Here is a 23613-nt window from a genome sequence, read left to right as displayed (position 1 = left end):
GTGGGAGGTGTTGTCATTGTCATCCCTGTGTTACAGATGGGGAAACTGAGGCAGAGAGAGGCATGGTGACTCACCCAAGCTCACATAGTGAGTCAACAGTGGAAGTGGGGTCCTGACTTCCAGCCCCTTGCGCTAACCACTAGTCCAGGCAGTGGCTTTCTGGGGTGTCAACTTGGGTTGGCCAGGGAAAGTCCCATCCGAAACCTGCTCCTTTCCCCACAAACCTTCATTCTCAAATTGAACCTGAGCCCAAACTCTTCAGAGCTATGAGAAGTTCCTGATGCAATTCACTTCCCTCCGGCCCTTCCTGTGTTAATACCGTGCCTGGAACTACAGCCCGATGGTAGGTCAGCTCGAGGGCTGCTTCTTCTAAGACTCTGCTTCCCACGGCCCCTGGCGAGCAGAGAACACCACAGCACAGGACTGTCTGTCCGTCCGTGCCCCCGACCCACCCCACAGCCCCTGGGGAGCAGGGAACACCACAGCGCAGGGCTGTCTGTCCGTCCGTGCCCCCGACCCACCCCACGGCCCCTGGGGAGCAGAGAACACCACAGCACAGGACTGTCTGTCCGTCCGTGCCCCCGACCCACCCCACAGCCCCTGGCGAGCAGAGAACACCACAGCACAGGGCTGTCTGTCCGTCCGTGCCCCCGACCCACCCCACGGCCCCTGGGGAGCAGAGAACACCACAGCGCAGGGCTGTCTGTCCGTCCGTGCCCCCGACCCACCCCATGGCCCCTGGGGAGCAGAGAACACCACAGCGCAGGACTGTCTGTCCGTCCGTGCCCCCGACCCACCCCACGGCCCCTGGGGAGCAGAGAACACCACAGCACAGGACTGTCTGTCCGTCTGTGCCCCCGACCCACCCCACGGCCCCTGGGGAGCAGGGAACACCACAGCGCAGGACTGTCTGTCTGTCCGTGCCCCCGACCCACCCCACGGCCCCTGGGGAGCAGAGAACACCACAGCGCAGGGCTGTCTGTCCATCCGTGCCCCCGACCCACCCCACGGCCCCTGGGGAGCAGGGAACACCACAGCGCAGGGCTGTCTGTCCGTCCGTGCCCCCGACCCACCCCACGGCCCCTGGGGAGCAGGGAACACCACAGCGCAGGGCTGTCTGGCCTTGCCCCTTACACTGGGGGCAGAGATAATGTAGGGGTCACACTCACACTCCAGCCTGTATGCAGAAGGTATTTTCAGGGTGCCCTCCCCCTGTTTTGTACCCCCGTTCACTGTCAGAGCATCCTGAAGGGCCCTACAGGTAACTGGGGATGGAGCTCTGTGTCTTCATTTCGTCTGCATGACTGATAGGAAGGGAGGGGTTCCCTAAAGTGATAGGCTAGTGGGGTCTAGAGCAGGGCTGGGCAAACTGGGTATGGAAATTATATGGCAGGGCATGAAGGCTGACAAAATTGGGGGTTGGGGTGTGGGAAAGGTTGAGGCCTCTGGGGTGGGGCCAGAAATTAGGCGTTCAGGGTGTGGGAGGGGGTTCCAGACTGGGGCAGGGGTTGTGGTGCAGGGGGGTGAGGGCTCCAGCTGGGGGTGCGGACTCTGGGGTGGGGATGAGGGGTTGGGGTGCAGGAGGGTGCTCTGGGCTGGGACCAAGGGGCTCAGAGGACAGAAAGGGGATCAGGGCTAGGGCAGGGGGTTGGGGTACAGGAGGGGTTCGGGGTGCAGGCTCCAGGGGGCTCTTACCTCAAGCAGCTCCCAGAAGCAGTGTTATGTCCCCTTCTCCAGCTCCTATGCGGAGGTGCGGCCAGGCAGCTCTGCACGCTGCCCCATCTGAAGGCGCCACCTCTGCAGCTCCCATTGGCTGCGGTTCCTGGCCAATGGGAGCTGCAGAGCCGGTGCTTGGGGTGGGGGCAACATATGGAGCCCCCTGGCTGCCCCTACATGTAGGAACCGGAGGGGGGACATGCTGCTTCTTCTGGGAGACACACGGAGCCACAGCATGTGTGGAGCGGGACAAGCGCCGGACCCTGCTCCCTGGCGGGAGCTCGAGGACCGGATTAAAATGTCTGAACGGCTAAATGTGGCCCCCGGGCCGTAGTTTGCTCACCCCTGGTCTAGAGGTACGGGGCTGGGAGCCAGGACTTCTGGGTTCTATCCCCAGCTCTGGGAAGGGAGTGGGGTCTAAGGGTTAGAGCAGGGGGCTGGGAGCCAGGACTTCTGGGTTCTATCCCCAGCTCTGGGAAGGGAGTGGGGTCTAGGGGTTAGAGTGAAGGGGCTGGGGCTGGGAGTCAGGACTCCTGGGTTCTATCCCCAGCTCTGGTAGGGGAGTGGGGTCTAGGGGTTAGAGTGAAGGGGCTGGGGCTGGGAGTCAGGACTCCTGGGTTCTATTCCTTGCTCTGCAAGGGGGTGAAGCCTAGAGATCAGAGCACTCTGATTGGCTCCTCATCCCTCTTGACTCTCGTGTCACTCAGTTTCCCCATCTGTACAATGGGACTGAAGAGTAAACCCTCAGGCTGCTGTGGGAGGGGCATGATGCCAGACCTGCCGTGCAGCCCAGAGCCTGCCCGCGTGACGCAGGTGGGCCTGTCTCCACAGCTGCCCTGCAACATGGAAGCTGAGCTTGGCCTCGGCGGCAGGGCACCCCCCAGTGTGATTGTCCCCTGCCCCAGCGTGGGCATCCCATGTGCTGCAGCTGCTCCCGCCCCTGCCACCTCTCGCTCCCAGCCCTGCGCTGCAGTGCAAGCCTTAAACCGACCCCAAAGTGGAAACACACTTTTCTTCCCAGCGTCTCTCTCCCCCCCCTCCCAGGCCCCGGTGCTGCCTGTCGGCCAAGACGCCTTCCAAAAAAACCCCACCGCAGCTTCAGCTGGGCCAGCTCCCACTGCGAAAACCTGCCTGGACTCAAACCTCCTCCGCAAAGCGTTTGCTGCGTGTCGTCTCCTCGCCTGGGGGGTCATTTTTGGGGTGAATCTGCTCAGATCAGCTGAACTTTGACCTCCCCTCAGCCTTGCCTCAGGCGATATTTACGAGCTCCCTCCGTGTCTTTTAATGGAGGCAAAGCATCAAAGGGAACTAATTGTGGCTTTCCAGCCCAGCTCCCAAATTCAAACCCAGCCATTCCAAAAGCCTTCTCCTCTCCCAGCTCATATCACACTCCATAAATCTCAGCCCATGTCATGGCCCCCCCTACAATCCGATCTCTCTGTATTTCCCCCACCGCTGCCATTTTTTCCCTCTCAACCTTTCTCTCTCTTTGTTCTTAAGTTTTGCCAATTTTTTTTTAAAGGCACATTTTTGCAAATTGCTTCCAAAAGTCTGCAGTTGTAGAAAACACACCCCGGGCTGGGGTTTATTTTTGATTCAGGGTTCATTTTATATCCTCTATATAATATACATTGGAACACAGCGAATGGCTAAGATGTAACGTTTTTCTTGGCTAACGTCTCGACTGGAACTTTGATGGGTTTTAGAGTTTCTTCAAAAGTTTTTTAAAGAGATAGACTGCGAGTTGGCCGTTCTGATCGGAGCCTGGCCCCAGCTTTCACAATGGGGGCAGAACTTCACCCAGGCTTTGAATGCCACGTTCTCGTGTTACTAGGTAGCCCCAAGATTCAGAACTGGACCATAACTTTCCTAGGGACATTGGGACCCTGCCTTTGAGTTTGGGCTTGTGCACTTGAAAAGGTGACACTTTTCTTCTCTCCTGTGTAGGTTTCTTTCTCTTTGTCTGTTTCGCTGTCCCCACCCATGTACTTTTTGCTTTTGTCCCATAATTCTCCAGGACCAGATCCCGGCCTTCTGAAATTTATGCGTCTGAGTCTCTGCTCTGTCAACCCCATTTTGCCCGGGTGTAAAAGCCTGGTGAATCGGGCCCAGTCGGGTCCTTCTCTGAGTAAGGGGCTATTCAAGGTGAGAACGGGGGAAGGAGGAGAATGGTGGTTCTAATGGTCCACTTGTCTGGCCTAGTAGTTTAGGCCATGGACTAGCACTCAGGAGAACCTGGCTTCTACTCCTGACTCTGCACTGGCCTGCTGGGTGACTTTAGGCAAGTCACAGCACTGCTTTATGCCTCAGTTTCCCCTCCCAGCCTTTGTCAGTTTAGACTGTGAGCCATTGGGGGGCAGGGACTGTCCGTACAGCCCCTCGCACAATGGGGGCCCCAGTCTCGTTTGGTCTGTGCAGCACCCATCACAGTGAGTGGGGTGGGGCGGGGCGGCTCAGTAGGGGGCGCTCTCCCCTTGCAATCAGTGCTGGCCCCAATGCAAGCTAGTAGGTTCTGTACTTCAGGGAGTGGAGTGGAGGGTTCAGTCGGGGACGCTCTCCTCTTGCTGTCAGTGCTGACCACAGTGCCCCAAAATGTCACAAAGGGGTGGAGGGAGTGGAGCAGGGGCTCCATAGGGGGTGCTCTCCCCACTTGCAGTCAGTGCTGGTCCCAATGCCCCGTTGTGGCACTAGGGGGCGCTGCGGGGTGGGGAGCGAAGTAGGAAATGCTCTCCCGGCATGCCTGTATGAACCCAAGCACAGTGCTAGGAGGCGCTGTGCTTTCTGATGAGAAATAAAATCTGTCTTTGGGGGCCTTAAAGAACCTGGTGTCAGCGTCAGCCCCAGTGTTTTGAACATATGTTGATTTTGCCAACTGTACTGTTTCAGGTGCATGCCATCCCCTTCTTCACCTCGCATCCTGAATTGTTTCTTGGTGGTGTTCTATGCTGTCGTGTTCCACTCCAGAGGTGGCTGCATTTAGGAGCTGAGTGAAGCAGCAGTGATCTAGCTGTCTGCTGGATCCATCCTTCAAGATGAAAAGTTCCTTGGAGACCTCAGGTAGGAGCCACTCAGTTATATTTTATGCTATAATATAGGATATTATTATTATGAATTACTTATTACCATAATACATAGAAGTCCCAGTCAAAGAGCAGAACCTTGTCATGCTGGGTGCTGCACCTGCCCCTAAGAGCTCATAATAAAAATAAGCAAGAGAGACAAAGAGAGGTGAAGGGGGAGAAACTGAGCGGTGAAGTGACTTGACCAAGGTCACCCAGCAGGCCAGTGGCAGAGCTGAGAAGAGGACCCAGGTGTCCTGAGTCCTAGCCTAGTGTTTGATCTCTGTTAACCTAGGAGCTAACCAAAGTCTATGATGAGAGCGATGCTGAATGTGCTGAAAGGATTAAATGGATCGCTCATGGCTCATCCTGGTGTTTCGCTTTCATTGAGTGGGCTGGGGAACGGGAAGGCTAGAAAAAGAGAAGATTGGTGCTTTGTGCAAAAAAACCCCCCTCCACTGCTCTTCACGCGGCTAATTGCCTTTGCAGATCCTGAGTGGACAGCATCCAAAATGCCCTGAAACAGTTGTCAGCTGCAGAGGAGGCTGTGGGGAGGGGGGGGAATGGGTGGCTGTGTGGGGGTGTGATGAAGAGGACTGTTCAGCCCCCCCACTCCATGCAAATGCTGCCGCTCGCTTCCCTCGGAGGCCGGCATGGCTGGTTGTGTAGCTGTGTGTGTGTTTTTGAATTCATTTCCCAAAGAAGATGTAGCATCTTCACACAGCACTTGACTCCTACATCTGTGTTCGCAATATGGCGTCCTGGCACATCTGTTGGCTCTGAGACTTGTAGTGCAAATACAGCCGGCTCTGACCATCTGGAGAGAGGGTTTGGGTTTTTTTTTTCCCCTACCTCCTCTTCTTGTGTGCTGGGTCTGGGGAGAGAAAGCAGATCCATCTCTGGGATAACTGGAGGCATATGGACGTTACTTAAGACTAGCTCCCAGCGCTGGCAGTTCTCTGCTGCCACTGAGCAGAATGCGTTCAGCAGGTTGACGTGCTGTAATGAGCGGCCTCCTTGCATAACCGCACCACACGCACCCATGTAGATCTGCACACGCATACGTGTACATACAAACACATGCTACTCCCCTACATACTTACACTGCACACGTGTTTGTAAACACATGCACACACTACACCCCCCCACAGTAGACGCATACATAAACACGTGTACATATACACCCACCTACATGCATACACGCCATACGTAAACATACACCACATACACATTACAGCCATGTATATACCCCCCCCAGCCATACACCCCACACTGGAGCCACATACATATACTCAGATAAACACACCGTACACATACATGTATACAGACACACACACATACATCTACACATATGCACATGCTATATGCGTACATGTATACAGACATACATCCACACACATGCACACGCCATACACATGCATGTATACACACATATGCACATATATACATACATGTATACACATACATGCACACAGATGCACACACCATATGCATACATGTATACGGTCACACATATACACATACACATATGCACATGCCATATACATACATGTATACAAACACCTGTACATACACCAAACAAATATGCACACACATACACACTACACACACACACTACAGCTGCATACATATACACATATAGAGCTACACATCCACTACATCCACATATGTGTATACACCCCCTACACACACATACATGCATCACACACAACAGCCACATCCATATACACACACATCCACATATACACACTTACTACATTCCCCAGCCCCCCAGCTCCAAGCCCCTTGGCAGCCCCAAATGCCCCTGGATCAGTGTTGGCCGACCCACTTCAGATTGTTTGTGTTCCTTTCAATACGCTCTCTCTCCCTCGGGAGTCGGGAGGCCCCGGGAGACCTCATTGCCCCAGGCTAGGTCTGGTCACCCCCCCCCTTGCCTTTAGATTTTGGACAGTGACTGTGTGTTGTATGTCCCAACCTCCTGTTGCTTCCACCATTCTCCCCCACTCTTAGCACCAGCCTTTCCTCCCCTCCCCCACAGACCAACAGCAGGCCTTGGCTTGGTGTAACAGACCGGATATCTTGATGATAGCTGGTGAACAGAGGGGGAGCCCTGCTGATGCTCAGTCCCTTTGGAATGTCTGATGGGCCCGTTGGGATGGTGTTTGCAGCTAAGCGGGAGATCAGTCGATCTATCTATCTATCTATCCCCATATACCCCATCTATCTATCTATCTATCTATCTATCTATCTATCTATCTATCTATCTATCTATCTATCTATCCCCATATACCCCATCTATCTATCTATCTATCTATCTATCTATCTATCTATCTATCTATCTATCTATCTATCTATCTATCCCCATACACCCCATCTATCTATCTATCTATCTATCTATCTATCTATCTATCTATCCCCATACACCCCATCTATCTATCTATCTATCTATCTATCTATCTATCTATCTATCTATCCCCATACACCCCATCCATCTATCTATCTATCTATCTATCTATCTATCTATCTATCTATCTATCTATCTATCTATCTATCCCCATACACCCTATCTATCTATCTATCTATCTATCTATCTATCTATCTATCTATCTATCTATCCCCATATACCCCATCTATCTATCTATCTATCCCCATACACCCTATCTATCTATCTATCTATCTATCTATCTATCTATCTATCTATCTATCTATCTATCCCCATCCACCCCCCTATCTATCTATCTATCTATCTATCTATCTATCTATCTATCTATCTATCTATCTATCTATCTATCTATCCCCATACACCCCATCTATCTATCTATCTATCTATCTATCTATCCCCATATACCCTATCTATCTATCTATCTATCTATCTATCTATCTATCTATCTATCTATCTATCTATCCCCATATACCCCATCTATCTATCTATCTATCTATCTATCTATCTATCTATCTATCTATCTATCTATCTATCTATCTATCCCCATACACTCTATCTATCTATCTATCTATCTATCTATCTATCTATCCCCATACACTCTATCTATCTATCTATCTATCTATCTATCTATCTATCTATCTATCTATCTATCTATCCCCATACACTCTATCTATCTATCTATCTATCTATCTATCTATCTATCTATCTATCTATCTATCTATCCCCATACACCCCATCTATCTATCTATCTATCTATCTATCTATCTATCTAAGCAGTGGTTCCCAAACTTGTTCTGCTGCTTGTGCGGAAAGCCCCTGGCGGGCCGGGCCGGTTTGTGTACTTGCCGTGTCTACAGGTTCGGCCGATCGTGGCTCCCACTGGCTGCAGTTCGCTGCTCCAGGCCAATGGGAGCTGCTGGATGCGGTGCAGGCCAAGAGATGTACTGGCTGCCGCTTCCAGCAGCTCCCATTGGCCTGGAGCAGTGAACCGCGGCCACTGGGAGCCACAATCGGCCGAACCGGCGGACGCAGCAGGTACACAAACCAGCCCGGCCCGCTAGGGACTTTCCCTGCACAAGCGGCAGAACAAGTTCGGGAACCACTGTACTAGAGCATTTACCATCAGGAAAAACTGTTCTCCCAAATGCTCAGTGGAGGCTAAAATTTCCATGTAGCTTGAAAATGTAGCCAGTATTCATTACCAATCTCCTTCTGCTTTGCATTAACCCAGGGGTAGGCAACCTATGGCACAGGTGCCGAAGCCGGCACGCGAGCTGATTTTCAGTGGCACTCGTACTGCCCGGGGCCTGGCCACCAGTCCGGGGGGCTCTGCATTTTAATTTAATTTTAAATGAAGCTTCTTAAACATTTTTAAAGCCTTATTTACTTTACATACAACAATAGTTTAGTTCTATATTATAGACTTATAGAAAGAGACCTAAAAGCATTAAAATGTATTACTGGCATGTGAAACCTTAAATTAGAGTGAATAAATGAAGACTCGGCACAGCACTTCTGAAAGGTTGCTGACCCCTGCATTAACCACTGGGGTGGGTGACTCAGTAGGGGGCGCTCTCCCCTGGCAGTCAGTGCTGACCCAGCGTGGCACTAGGGGCCCTGTGCTGCAGGAAGCAGGGGTGGGTGACTCAGTAGGGGGCGCTCTCCCCTGGCAGTCAGTGCTGACCCAGTGTGGCACTAGGGGCCCTGTGCTGCAGGAAGCAGGGGTGGGTGACTCAGTAGGGGGTGCTCTCCCCTGGCAGTCAGTGCTGACCCAGCGTGTCACTAGGGGGCGCTGTGCTGCAGGAAGCAGGGGTGGGTGACTCAGTAGGGGGCGCTCTCCCCTGGCAGTCAGTGCTGACCCAGCGTGTCACTAGGGGGCGCTGTGCTGCAGGAAGAGGGGATGGGTGACTCAGTAGGGGGCGCTCTCCCCTGGCAGTCAGTGCTGACCCAGCGTGGCACTAGGGGGCGCTGTGCTGCAGGAAGCAGGGGTGGGTGACTCAGTAGGGGGCGCTCTCCCCTGGCAGTCAGTGCTGACCCAGCGTGGCACTAGGGGGCGCTGTGCTGCAGGAAGCAGGGGTGGGTGACTCAGTAGGGGGCGCTCTCCCCTGGCAGTCAGTGCTGACCCAGCGTGGCACTAGGGGGCGCTGTGCTGCAGGAAGCAGGGGTGGGTGACTCAGTAGGGGGCGCTCTCCCCTGGCAGTCAGTGCTGACCCAGCGTGGCACTAGGGGGCGCTGTGCTGCAGGAAGCAGGGGTGGGTGACTCAGTAGGGGGCGCTCTCCCCTGGCAGTCAGTGCTGACCCAGCGTGGCACTAGGGGGCGCTGTGCTGCAGGAATCAGGGGTGGGTGACTCAGTAGGGGGCGCTCTCCCCTGGCAGTCAGTGCTGACCCAGCGTGGCACTAGGGGGCGCTGTGCTGCAGGAAGCAGGGGTGGGTGACTCAGTAGGGGGCGCTCTCCCATGGCAGTCAGTGCTGACCCAGCGTGGCACTAGGGGGCGCTGTGCTGCAGGAAGCAGGGATGGGTGACTCAGTAGGGGGCGCTCTCCCCTGGCAGTCAGTGCTGACCCAGCGTGGCACTAGGGGCGCTGTGCTGCAGGAAGCAGGGGTGGGTGACTCAGTAGGGGGCGCTCTCCCCTGGCAGTCAGTGCTGACCCAGCGTGGCACTAGGGGGCGCTGTGCTGCAGGAAGCAGGGGTGGGTGACTCAGTAGGGGGCGCTCTCCCCTGGCAGTCAGTGCTGACCCAGCGTGGCACTAGGGGGCGCTGTGCTGCAGGAAGCAGGGGTGGGTGACTCAGTAGGGGGCGCTCTCCCCTGGCAGTCAGTGCTGACCCAGCGTGGCACTAGGGGGCGCTGTGCTGCAGGAAGCAGGGGTGGGTGACTCAGTAGGGGGCGCTCTCCCCTGGCAGTCAGTGCTGACCCAGTGTGGCACTAGGGGCCCTGTGCTGCAGGAAGCAGGGGTGGGTGACTCAGTAGGGGGCGCTCTCCCCTGGCAGTCAGTGCTGACCCAGCGTGGCACTAGGGGGCGCTGTGCTGCAGGAAGCAGGGGTGGGTGACTCAGTAGGGGGCGCTCTCCCCTGGCAGTCAGTGCTGACCCAGCGTGGCACTAGGGGCGCTGTGCTGCAGGAAGCAGGGGTGGGTGACTCAGTAGGGGGCGCTCTCCCCTGGCAGTCAGTGCTGACCCAGCGTGGCACTAGGGGGCGCTGTGCTGCAGGAAGCAGGGGTGGGTGACTCAGTAGGGGGCGCTCTCCCCTGGCAGTCAGTGCTGACCCAGCGTGGCACTAGGGGCGCTGTGCTGCAGGAAGCAGGGGTGGGTGACTCAGTAGGGGGCGCTCTCCCCTGGCAGTCAGTGCTGACCCAGCGTGGCACTAGGGGGCGCTGTGCTGCAGGAAGAGGGGTGGGTGACTCAGTAGGGGGCGCTCTCCCCTGGCAGTCAGTGCTGACCCAGCGTGGCACTAGGGGCGCTGTGCTGCAGGAAGCAGGGGTGGGTGACTCAGTAGGGGGCGCTCTCCCCTGGCAGTCAGTGCTGACCCAGCGTGGCACTAGGGGGCGCTGTGCTGCAGGAAGCAGGGGTGGGTGACTCAGTAGGGGGCGCTCTCCCCTGGCAGTCAGTGCTGACCCAGCGTGGCACTAGGGGCGCTATGCTGCAGGAAGCAGGGGTGGGTGACTCAGTAGGGGGCGCTCTCCCCTGGCAGTCAGTGCTGACCCAGCGTGGCACTAGGGGCGCTGTGCTGCAGGAAGCAGGGGTGGGTGACTCAGTAGGGGGCGCTCTCCCCTGGCAGTCAGTGCTGACCCAGCGTGGCACTAGGGGCGCTGTGCTGCAGGAAGCAGGGGTGGGTGACTCAGTAGGGGGCGCTCTCCCCTGGCAGTCAGTGCTGACCCAGCGTGGCACTAGGGGCCCTGTGCTGCAGGACTTGCCATCTCTCAGACAAGATGGAAATCCCAGGCCCTGTCTGGCAATAACCCTCTGGAACTTTACAGCAAGAATAGGCGTGTGACTCCTGACATTCCAGCCAACTCTCCAGCTCAGTAATGACAGGCCTCCCCCATGCCCCCGCCTGCAGGCTCTTTCAGTTGGGTACAGGACTCTCCTTCCCTCTGTTGCTGTGTGCTGTTAGCCAGCTTGCCCCAGCAGTGGCTGCATTTCTGCACAGACGGACGACTCGTGGCTAGCAGAGATAGAGCAGTGGTTCTCAACCTAGTTACCATTGTGGGCCGCACATGCTGCTCTCTGTGTGTTATGTGGGTCACAGCCACACACTATGTATACTACCTGTATGGCCATGAGGATGTCACATGAGCTGCAGCTGTGTGCTGATTGGGCCACGGGTGGAGAGCCACTGGATTACAGTGAGGCAGGTTCTCCCCTCTAGTGCACGGCTTGAGCTGCTCTTCAGTAGAACGGGACTTTCAGTGGAGGCAGTCGTCTCTTTGGAGAGGCAGCATGGCCCAGTGGATAGAGCACTAGACTGGGACCTGGGTTCTATTCCTGCCTCTGCCACTGGCCAGAGGCATGACCTTGGGTGAGTTGCTTCCCCTCTCTGTGCCTCAGTTTCCCTAGCTGTATAGTGGGGAGAGTGATTCTGCCCCTCTGCTTTGTAAAGCACTTTGAGAGCTCCGGGTGAAAAGTGCTTGATAACAGCGAGGTGATGTTATTTATTAGGTGTATCGTGGTAGCCCCCAGGAGCCCAAACCATGGACCAGGACCCCACTGTGCTGGACATTGTACAACCACAGACCCAAGAGACAGTCTGACAAAGAGACAAGGGACCTGAGTATTGTACATCATGGCTACAATGAAGGGCAGGAGAGGAAGGGGGAAAACCCCACATTTCCTGCCTCAGTTTCTCTGTGTTTTCCAGCACATGGTGGTTGCGTGTTAAGCTGGGTAGAGGCAACTTGCCAGCTCCCAGCTGAGGGATTTCCCCTGCAAAGGACCCAGCAGGCCAAATGAACAGGAAACTGGGAGGTCTCTGTGCTCTCGTTTGAAGGAGACGATTGGCCCTTCGTTTAAATCAGAACTTGTGACTGTGCTGGAGTGATCAGAGAGGGGGAGTTTGCCACTGGGTTGGAGGAGGATCTGGGGCACATTTGGTTCTGTTCCCACCTCTGTGGCAGAGTGGGGTCTAGTGGGTACAACAGGGGGGCTGGGAGTCAGGACTCCTGGGTTCTATTCCCAGCTCCAGGAAGGCTGTGGTGTCTAATGGTTAGAGCAGTGGTCCCCAGCCTTTTCCGGGTGGCGGGTGCTGGACCACGAGCCACCGAGGACCGTGGCCGGCGGACAAGCATCTGCCGAAATGCTGCCGAGAAGCGGCAACGTCAAGAGGCATCGCCGCTGAAAATCAGTGGCATTTCGGCAGCGGCGCCTCTTGATGATGCTGCTTTTCGGTGACATTTTGGCAGATGTTTGTCCGCCGGCCAGTACGCGGGCGCCCATAGATGCCCCGGCGGTCGCCATTGCGCCCGCGGGTACTGCGTTGGGGACCGCTGGGTTAGAGCGTAGTCTGGACTCCCAGCTCCAGGCGGGCTGTGGTGGCTAATGGTTAGGGCATAGTCAGGACTCCTGGGTTCCGTACTGCTTGATGTTGACCAAGTTTTGAGAGACCCTCCTGTGGAAGGGGCTGTAGCAGGCAGGAAATCAGGGTATGTTTGTAAAGGAAGAAAGAGATAGATTCTTCCTCATCTCGACCCAGGGACTTAGAGCTCTCTGTGCTGCTGCTGGGCCAGCACAGGTCAGGTATCTCCTTCACGTCCTGGGCCTCCAGCTGAAGATCCATCAGGCTTGAGGGACAACCTGAGGGAATGGAGCGGGAGGCACGGCGGTCTTACCCATGTGTGTACGCGTGCGCGCACACACACACACACACGCGCACACACGGAGACAGCTCAGCAAACAGCCACAGATCAGAGGGAGAAGGGGAGGGGGTAGGAATGGGGGTGGGGAAGCTTGAAGCAGATGGTCACTTTGGCAGGGCTCCGAATAAAGAATCTGTTCCATACATCGCGCACAGCAGTCTCGGGGCCCGACTGCTGCCAGGAAAAACAGAATTACCTCTCTGATTACAGCGAGCGAGAGCGAGCACTCTTCCTGTAACACTGTGCTTTGTGAGCCAGCCAGGCCAAATAAGGGCCATTTAAAAAAAAAAACCAAATGGAGCAATAAAGATCATACGTGTAAAGATTATACGTGTCCCTTAGCCTAGGCCTGGCATGACTTTTGTGCTGGCTGGGGTCAGCAGCGCCTGACACGGGAATGGCCTCATTCATACAAAAGCAAAGCAATTGGGAAATTCCACACCAGTGCACCGCTGTGATGGCAGATGCCACCAGGTGGCGCTGTTGTGTGGTCTTTTTTGGCAATGTGCGAGCAAATTTTTAGCCTTGGGAGAATTACTGCATGGTGATGTTAGCCTGAGGTTATGGAAGCATGACTTGCTGGCCAGGGTGGTTTACAGGGCCCAGATTTCCAGAGGCCATGCATAGAGCTGCTTGGAAAATTCTCATCAAAATGTTTTTTCAACTAAAAATTTTGGTCAAAATTGAATTGTTTAGAAAAACATGTCAAATGTGAAGAAAATGTGTTTTTGGGGAACCCCCCAAAAACTGAAGTGTTTAAGGGCAAGAGGGCTCTGGCCAACCCTAGTTACTAAGTTGGCACAGCTGAGCAGGGGTCAGCTGATCCCATTATAAAGAGCAACAGGCAGCTGCAGAGTGGGTGGAGACCAGGTGGGATATGGAGGTTGCTGGGCATGAGTAGATGTCAGCAGAGAAACCTGAGATGTGGGCAAGTGAAACTCTAGGTAAGAAGTGCTGAGAGGCCAGGAATTCAGCCCCTCTGGGCGAAGGGGCTGTGCCCATCTTGGGAGTAGGATGAAAGAAGGGAACTCTGAAAAGAGAGACCTCAGGGAGAAGTTGGGCCTGCTCTGAGGCTGCGACAGAAGAGGTGTTATTTGGGAGTTTATACCCCAAGCAGATGTATTGTTACTGGACATGAGGTTTTTGTGAGTTCTTGCAGAACCAAGAGGGGGAAACTGAGGCAAAGGTTACTTGCTGGGCCATCCTCAGGCCACAAGGAGGTGTACAGGAGACAGTTTGCCCTATGACCGCTCTGTCTTAGAATGGGAAAAACTTTAAAAGCCATGTCACTTCCTGCCAAATGGAAACCCCACTTCCTGCCCAGCGTTAGCAATGAGTCTGTCCAGCCCCAGCTCTGGGGGCCTGGCTCTTCAGCTCAAGCTGTAGTAACTCCTGCTTTTAGCTCTGAGGCCCCAGGTTCAAGCCCCAGGCTGTCAGCTAAGCTGGCGGCTCTAGGATGGGTAGAAGACACAGCAGGAATATTTGCTCTCCACCTTGGGCTCTGAGTGGAATTGGTTCGTGGGAGCCAGGCAGTGATGTTGGGCTGAAGTCCCTGGGAAGATATGGCCTGCAAGCTGTTTGTGAGCACCTCTGCTCCAGGACTGGTGTGTGTCGATAGAACAGGCCGCAGACTCCGCCCCACTGAGCTTCAGGGGCAGATGATCTGCAAAGCCCAGACATCTGATACCTTGGCTTGGTGCCTTCGCTCTGCCACCTCTTCTGCCCTAGCCCCTTGCCTGGTGTTTGCAACCCTCCACTTGCCCTCTGTTTGTATGTTCTCTGCCCCGTCCACAGCTGTTGTATTTTGGTTGTAAGCAATGCAGGGCAGGGATTGTCTCTCTCTCTCTGTGTCTGTGCAGCACCTGGCAAAAGGGGGTCCTAATTTTGGCTGGAGGCAGGGTAGTCTAATGGGTAGAGCACCGGATTGGGTCTCTGAAGATCAGGATTTTGTTCCTAGCACTGCTGCTGGGTGATCTTGGTTGAGGCACAGAGAGGTTTCCCCATCTGCAGTGGAGATCATGACATGTAAAATGCTTTGAGATCTACTGCTAAAATTGTGGTGCCACTGGAATGTGTTATGTGCTACTGCAGCAGTTCTCAAACATCACTGTACTGCGACCCCCTTCTGACAACAAAAATTACTACCCCACCCCAGGGGGACTGAAACCTGAGCCCCGCTGCCCTGGGTTGGGGGGGCTAACGCTGAAGCCCAAGGCAGGGGGCTTGTAACCTGAGCCCTGCCGCCCAGGGCTGAAGCCTGAGCTCCATCACCCAGGGTGGTGGGGCTCAGGCTTCGGGCCTGGGCCCCGGCAAGTCTAACGCCAGCCCTGGTGACCCCATTAAAATGGAGGGGTTGGGATGGTCATGACCCACAGTTTGAGAACTGCTGTGCTACTGGAATATGTCCAATAAATAATAGGATAGGTTCTATAAGGAGATAATATATAAATCATAACACATCAGGGTGTTTTTATGCAAGCCTGAAGAATTTGAAAAGCGTAGGAGAAGAAACTTGATTTCCACCCCCCCATTTGTTTTCCTCATAATAAAACCTGGGAAATTCCATCAAAAAACTTGGTGAAGAAAACATTACAGCCTTAACTCTGCCCCTTCTGTGCATATGAAATCTTTTGATACAGTCTTTAATTACATTCGGCAAGATCATATCAGGCCATCTCTTTGCGCAGTCTCAGGTACACACATGTAGCATCTTGCAGGCCTTTCTTTCATTCTTGCCTACAAAAGCTGGCTGAACAGTTTTTAAAAAAACCACCCCCCTAGACTACGAGACTCAACATGTGCCTCAGAGGTTGTCGGAGGAATTGTGTGGTGCTGCGTGGCAGGGTTTGAGGAAAAGCGTTTGTGTAATTAAAGATTGTATCATCTTTGCAGTGCAAGTGCAGGAAAGGAGAGTTAGTGTGTGTGGGTCATGAGTGATTGAGAGGGGACGGTACCCCTTATTGAGCCATCCGCAACATTCCCTGTAGCTCAGCGCCCCCTAGAGCCACACTGGGGTCAGCACTGATGTGAGGGGAGCGCCCCCTACTGAGCCCCAAACACCCCTACAACACAGCGCCCCCTAAAGCCACACTGGGGCATTGGGGTGAGCGCTGATGTGAGGGGAGTGCCCCCTACTGAGCCCCAAACACCCCTACAACACAGCACCCCCTAGTGCCACCCTGGGGCATTGGGGTGAGCGCTGATGTGAGGGGAGCACCCCCTAATGAGCCCCAAACCCCCCTACAACACAGCACCCCCTAGTGCCACCCTGGGGCATTGGGGTGAGCGCTGATGTGAGGGGAGCGCCCCTACTGAGCCCCAAACCCCCCTACAATACAGTGCCCCCTAGTGCCACCCTGGGGCATTGGGGTGAGCGCTGATGTGAGGGGAGCGCCCCTACTGAGCCCCAAACCCCCCTACAACACAGCGCCCCCTAAAGCCACACTGGGGCATTGGGGTGAGCGCTGATGTGAGGGGACAGCGCCCCCTACTGAGCCCCAAACCCCCCTACAATACAGTGTCCCCTAAAGCCACACTGGGGCATTGGGGTGAGCGCTGATGTGAGGGGAGCGCCCCCTACTGAGCCCCAAACCCCCCTACAACACAGCGCCCCCTAAAGCCACACTGGGGCATTGGGGTGAGCGCTGATGTGAGGGGAGTGCCCCCTACTGAGCCCCAAACACCCCTACAACACAGCACCCCCTAGTGCCACCCTGGGGCATTGGGGTGAGCGCTGATGTGAGGGGAGCGCCCCCTACTGAGCCCCAAACCCCCCTACAACACAGCACCCCCTAGTGCCACCCTGGAGCACTGGGGTGAGCGCTGATGTGAGGGGAGCGCCCCCTACTGAGCCCCAAACCCCCCTACAACACAGCACCCCCTAGTGCCACCCTGGAGCACTGGGGTGAGCGCTGATGTGAGGGGAGCGCCCCCTACTGAGCCCCAAACCCCCCTACAACACAGCACCCCCTAGTGCCACCCTGGGGCACTGGGGTGAGCGCTGATGTGAGGGGACAGCGACACCTACAGTGTCAGTTCTCCCTGCAGTGCAGCGCCCCCCCCAGCACCTTGCTGGGACATGGCAGGGCCTGTCTGGGTCTTCCTTGATCGGTGACGGAGGGGGAGTTATTGGTGACGGTGGGAGCCGTTTTTGTGGCTCTCTTGGCCAGTTGGGGGCATGGCTGCAGCTGGGACCTCGTTTGGGGCGGCAGAAGCTTCCAAGACCAGCCCGGTGGGGGTGGGGTGTAGGGCGCTGTGGCCAGAGTAGGTCACGGCCGGGGTAACTGAACTTCATTTCACGTGGAGGCAGGATGGAGCAGCACCTGCAGAGAAGCCAGCCCTGGGGCCCACGAGGCAGGGCCGGCCCAGGAGGACAAGCAAGAGATCACAGTCTGGCCTGTGGTGCCCCTTAGGGCCAGGGCGCACGACAGGCCAAGCCGGTGACTCGCCAGCTGAAGCTGTTGGGGCTCTCCACTTCCAGGCTAATTAGCGAGGCCTGAGATCTTCCCTGCCCAGCAGTGCCAGCCCCGAGGCCGGTGGCACCAGCAGCTCAGCAGGGCTGGGACTGCTCAGACCTTGGCAGGGAGACTTGCAAAGAAAAGTGAGAGCCCTGGGGGGTGGGCACAGCAGGGGGCGCTCTCCCCGGCAGGCAGGACTGGCCCCAGGGGGCGCTAGGGGGCGCTGTGCTGCAGGGAGCAGGGCAGCGGGTCAGCAGGGGGCGCTCTCCCCTGGCAGACAGGGCTGGCCCTAGGGGGCGCTGGGCTGCAGGGAGCAGGGCAGGGGGTCAGCAGGGGGCGCTCTCCCCTGGCAGACAGGGCTGGCCCCAGGGGGCGCTAGGGGGCGCTGTGCTGCAGGGAGCAGGGCGGGGGGTCAGTAGGGGGCGCTCTCCCTGGCAGGCAGGGCTGGCCCCAGGGGGGGTTAGGGGGCGCTGGGCTGTAGGGAGCAGGGCAGGGGTCAGCAGGGGGCGCTCTCCCCGGCAGGCAGGGCTGGCCCCAGGGGGCGCTAGGGGGCGCTGGGCTGTAGGGAGCAGGGCAGGGGGTCAGCAGGGGGCGCTCTCCCCGGCAGGCAGGACTGGCCCCAGAGGGCGCTAGGGGGCGCTGTGCTGCAGGGAGCAGGGCATGGGGTCAGCAGGGGGCGCTCTCCCTGGCAGGCAGGGCTGGCCCCAGAGGGCGCTAGGGGGCGCTGTGCTGCAGGGAGCAGGGCAGGGGGTCAGCAGGGGGCGCTCTCCCCGGCAGGCAGGACTGGCCCCAGGGGGCGCTAGGGGGCGCTGTGGTGCAGGGAGCAGGGCAGGGGGTCAGCAGGGGGCGCTCTCCCCGGCAGGCAGGACTGGCCCCAGGGGGCGCTAGGGGGCGCTGGGCTGCAGGGAGCAGGGCAGGGGGTCAGCAGGGGGCGCTCTCCCCGGCAGGCAGGACTGGCCCCAGGGGGCGCTGGCTGCAGGGAGCAGGGCAGGGGGTCAGCAGGGGGCGCTCTCCCCGGCAGGCAGGACTGGCCCCAGGGGGCGCTAGGGGGCGCTGGGCTGCAGGGAGCAGGGCAGGGGGTCAGCAGGGGGCGCTCTCCCCTGGCTGCGCTGGTTCTAGCGAGGTGCTCCCCAGTGGGGTAATAGGAGGGACTGGAAGCAACAGCCTGCTCCTGAGCGGTGTATTTTGTGGGGGCTGGGCCCAGAGATCTGCTTCTGTGGGGTGGCTCCAATGGGGGTAGTTGGGGAAGGGAGGGGGGCTCAGTCTGCTCTCAGTAGTTGATGGGGGGACGTGGGGAATTGTAGGGAGCCCATGGAGGTGGGGTGATCCGCTCGGGGGAGTTGTGGGGGATGATCTGTTCCTAGAGGGTAACTGGGGGGGCTGTGGGGGCTGATCTGTTCTGGGGGCCGGGGGGGCCGATCTCCTCCCGCAGGGGTGGGGGGTCTGCTCCCGGATGCCATCCCCTCGCGGGAGGTTCCGAGGGGTAAGAGCCTCCGAACAAAGCCCCGATTGAGGAGGCGCTACCAGTGCCATGGCAACGCCGGCTCCGTCTCGCAGGGGCAGTGTGTGCCAAGAAGGTGCCATGGTTACGCCCGAGGGGCATGCGGAGATCCAAGCCGCCGACGCGGGCAACCGTCTGCCCCCCAGGGAGGGCACTCCCCTTAAAGGGGCAGCATCCCTTCCTCCCCCTTCCCCTGGGTTGGCGCAGGCTGGCACAGATTCCGGCTGCCAAGCAGTGACTGGGCTGGGCGGGAGAGCTGTGCTCAATGGGGTGCCCCCCTCGGTTGGCACGGCCTCCGGGACGGCTTATTGTTGTGCTGTATACTAGCTCCATGAATAGGAGGTGGCATCTGTTTTCTCCCAGCGATGGGAACTCTGGTACCGGATTAGAGGGGGTGGCAGTGACGGTGCAGGGGAGGGGGCGAGGGCATGGATTGGGGCGAGGGGAGGGGGTGCATTTTATTGTCCAGAGGGGCACTTGCCTCTGTCTCTTTAATGCAGCTCACAGAGATGTGAGAGACTGAATGCCAACAGCTCAGACCCAGTCTGCCCTCGCTTGGCTGCCCTGCCAGCCCCTGGTGCCAGCGCCCCCCCCAACCCGCTGCTGGCGGTGGGGGTGCAGGTGGGGGAGGGTGGCCAGCCTGCCACCAGACTGCAAGGGAAGGACAGATCTGCAAAAGGAGGAGAGAGAGACCCCAAAGCAGGAGGAGGCGGGCGGGGGGGGGACAATGCAGAGTGGGAGTCAGGACTCCTGGGTTCCCCTCCTTGTCTGCACAGCGAGTCAGTGACAGAGCAAATCCCTGCCCTGATTTGTGCCTCAGTTTCCTCATCTCTGAAGTGGGGGGAGAAAAATAGTCCGAGGGTGGGTGGAGGATGGGAGTGTATAATTAATACTCATTCGTAGAGAGCTGTTAGATTCTCAGCGTTAAGTGCAATGCAGATAAAATATAGAGAATTTTCCCGCCCTTCGATCAAACTAGGATTTCATCTGGTACAAAAATCCGGCACCAAACCAGTGGCGAGGCCACTCTCTAGGGAGCCAGGACTCCTGGGTTCTCTCCCCAGCTCTGGGAGGCGAGTGGGGTCTAGTGGTTAGAGTGGGGGAGCTGGGAGCCGGGACTCCTGGGTTCTCTCTCCAGCTCTGCGAGGGGAGTAGGGTCTACTTGCTAGAGTGGTGGGGGGCTGGGAGCCGGGACTCCTGGGTTCTGTTCCCAGTTGTCCATCACCCAGCAGGTCAGTGGTATAAGTCCCTTCCCTTTGCCTCTGTTTCCTCTCCTACCCTCCATCAGTTCTGACTAGAAACTCTTTGGGACGGTCTCATCCTGGCCCCACGGAGCCCTGGTCCCAAGGGGAGTAAATTACAGCAGCAGCAGCAGCTCCAGCCAGGGGTGTCGTGCTGCTAACTGAACCATTCACAGCCCAGCCAGTTCCTTGACCTTGTAACTGCTTTTGGCCAGGAGCTCTGCTCTAGCTGCGTCTGCCCAAATGAAGTGGGCTTTAGGGGAGGGGTTGATTTTATCTTGCTGGCATTGAAGGCGAAACTGTGAAGTGCTTTGAAATAACAAAGGCTCTTAAAGGGCAGCCTAGGGGAATTAGGCACCTTCTCAGGAGGGCACCCTGTGAACCTTGGCAAAGCCACCTCATTGCCCCTTTTGATCCCTCCTCAAAGCTCTCCGCTGCCGTGATCCCATGGCAGGCAGATGGGGCTCAGAATCGGCTCCTGGTTTCCTTGTGTCTGTCTGCCTGTCCCCGCCCCCCCCCCCCCCCGGGCGCCGATCAGAAGGCCCTTGGGTGTGTCTGCGCAGCACCGGACCTCCCAGCCCTTCGAGTAGTTACCGCGGGTGCCACTCAGGCTTGGCCCATCCGCCCCGATGGAGATGGGAGCGGACAGGCTACATTGGGCTGGCATTGGGATCCCCGGCTGGGTTTGGGGGCCCTTGGCGAACTGCCCTTCAGTCGGGACAAGGCATTTTGGGGTCAAAGTGGGGCAGGCCTGCGAAACCTGGGAGGCCTGTGGTGCCTGGCCCAGTGGGGTCCTGCTCCGGGACTGGTGCCAGACTACAGGCCAGCAGCCAAAGGCAGGGCCGGGTCCCACGGCTGCTGGGGGCATGAAACAGACCAATTCAGAGCGGAAATAAGGTGCTGGGTTGACACAGGGAGGGCCCTTAGCCCCAGAGTGTCTTGTCTGTCTAGCTCAGCCAGGCGGGGGTGCAGGGGCCAGACCAGGCACCCAGAACAGGCCTCTCTGGCTTTGGGATCTAGGAAGCTGGGAGAAATCAATGCTATGAGAGGGAGGGAATGGCGGACAGGGCACCTGGACTCCTGGGTTCTCACCCCAGCTCTGGCAGCATGGCAGGCAGGCTAACTCCCAAGCAGTCGGCCCTCCAGGCTCCATCTGATTTCAGGAAGCCCAGCCTGTGGGGGAGGGTTGGGGGGCATGCCTGTGCCCACCTGTTCTCTGCCCCCCATGTCCACATGAGCCCCCCACAGCCCACTCCAGCAACGCCCTAGGCTGCCATGGCGCATGGCTCTCCCTGCAAATGGCTGCAGCTGGCAGCAGCCAGCCAATCCTGTTGCTGACGGATTGCCAAGCAGCCAGCAGCTCCCCCATGGCCCCCTGTGCCAGCCCCCCTCTTCCACTTGACTCTTTCCCTATCTACAGGGGGAACAGGACATCAGGAGGCTGCTTTCCCCACCAGCTACAAAGCGATTAACTCCGGGGGCTGGGAATCCAGCAGACCCCCTCCCCTTTCCAAAATGAGCTGGGGGGAGGAGCGGGGAGCCGGCTGGCACAGGAGATTCAGAACCAGGGAGGGCCCTTCGCCACCACCCCGCCCCCGTCCCCCCGAAGTAGCTGTTTATCCTCCAGCCATCCCATCTGCTGCGGGAGGCCCATGGCTGCTGCCAGCTTCTGCCAGGCTCTGGGCTGCGCCATGGCTGCCTCTCCCTGGCGTGCCCGAGCCAGGCTGCCTTGTCCCCCCGCCATGGCTCGTATTCTCCCATCAGCCCCTGCAGCACCTTGACTCCGCTGAGCGGGCCGGGGCCGGGGCCGGGGCGGGGGGGGAGAGGGGCGGCAGTCCCAGCCCCGTGCTCCCCAATCCCACAGCTCCACTCAGCCCCTCAAGCCTGACCCACAGCCCCCCTGGCTTAGGGTGACCAGACAGCAAATGTGAAAAATCGGGACAGGGGGTGGGGGGTAATAGGAGCCTCTATAAGAAAAAGACCCAAAAATCGGGACTGTCCCTATAAAATCGGGACATCTGGTCACCCTACCCTGGCTCCTCGCTGGGGGTGGCTGTTCCACTTCGAATGGGTCCCTGCTGGATTCTCACCCCCGCTCCTTGTAATGCCCCGTGACTATGGAGGCCCTGAACTAGCTAGTCCTGGCTCCCAGCCTTCCAACCTGCTCCCCTCCCAGAGCCAGGGGGGGGGGCTCAATAGGGGGCACTCTCCCCTCCCAGACAGTGCTGACCCCAACGTGCCAGCGGGACATAAAGTGACACATTCTGGCCATCAAAGCTGCCATGGCACCTTCCATAAGGAGAGGATTATTCTAGCCAAATTCCAGCCATTGTGCCCCCCCTTGGGAGTCTTGTATAAATAGTCCCTGTCCCCCACCCCAGAGGCTGCTGCATCTCGTGGCCGGGCGAGGAATCCCTGGGAGACAGCTGCCACGGCCCGCCCCAGAGGAGAGTGCTGGCTGAGACCATTCCTCATGCGTAGCCTTCCCCAGCGCCTGGGGACAGGAAGCCAGGGAGAAAACTCAGCTATTTCGGTCCTTCAGGGATTTATTTTTAGACCTTTTCAAAGGCCCGACGGGAGAGTGAGTCATCCCAACACAGTGCTGCTGAGCCGCCCCCCAGCTGCTCCCCTCCCCCATGCCCTGCCCGGCCAAGCTTACCCTGTACCCACATGGTGCCCCACTTCCTGTGCCATCTCCAGCTGCTCTGGGGTCCCCCACGCCCCTCGGATCTCCCCTGGCCCTTCCCTTGTCCTTACTAGGGACCTGGCTGCTTTGGTTTCATTCTCTGCATGGGAGTTATAAACCGGTCCCATCCCCCCACCGCCCCATAGCCTCCGGCAGCAGAAATGGGGAACAGTCGTCTTGCGCCTCCCCAGACGCAGCTGCCAGGACTCAGGCCCGGGAAGGGGCATTGGCCTCTCTGTACCCCCAGCTCTGTTGGTGCCCCTCAGTCTCAATCTGCAGCCCCCCCTGCCACAAGTCTGCCAGTGCCCCTCAATCCTGACCTGCAGCCCCTCCCCCCTGCTACTCCAGCTCGGGGGGCGTTAGGCTGAGCTGGCACCGATCTTGCTAAACTGATTGAGCAAGTGTCCCTGGGAGAGGACGGTGCAGGGGATAGCACGACTGGGCAAACACACTCCACTGGAGAGCTAAGCAGGCTCAGAGCCCCCTTCCCCTGGGAGTGGGGGCTGGACTGTGAATTCAGGGGGTGCTGGGACGGGCAGAGGGGGTCTAGATCCCACCTGTCTGTGGAAGAAGAGGCAGAAGGTGCCCTGCCAAACACCCCTATTTGTCTGCTTCCTGGGCAACCCGTGCGGGAGGGTGGGGGGAGGGACTGTGCCAGGC

The 23613-nt window shown here is 57.6% G+C and overlaps 1 protein-coding gene across 2 annotated transcripts in view; it reads left to right on the top strand.

Annotated features, from left to right (window-relative positions):
* NFIX (nuclear factor I X) overlaps positions 1-23613 on the top strand; it is a 227001-nt gene that overhangs the window by 30993 nt on the left and 172395 nt on the right. For both annotated transcript variants that reach the window (XM_044994894.1, XM_044994889.1), the window contains exon 2: positions 4603-4773. The gene's annotated coding sequence lies outside the window, so the exon portion shown is untranslated. The remainder of the gene's footprint in view (positions 1-4602; positions 4774-23613) is intronic.

This window comes from Mauremys mutica, chromosome 20 (genome assembly GCF_020497125.1).
Source record: "Mauremys mutica isolate MM-2020 ecotype Southern chromosome 20, ASM2049712v1, whole genome shotgun sequence".
Taxonomy (NCBI): Eukaryota; Metazoa; Chordata; order Testudines; family Geoemydidae; genus Mauremys; species Mauremys mutica.
This window is presented reverse-complemented; position numbering and strand designations above follow the sequence as displayed.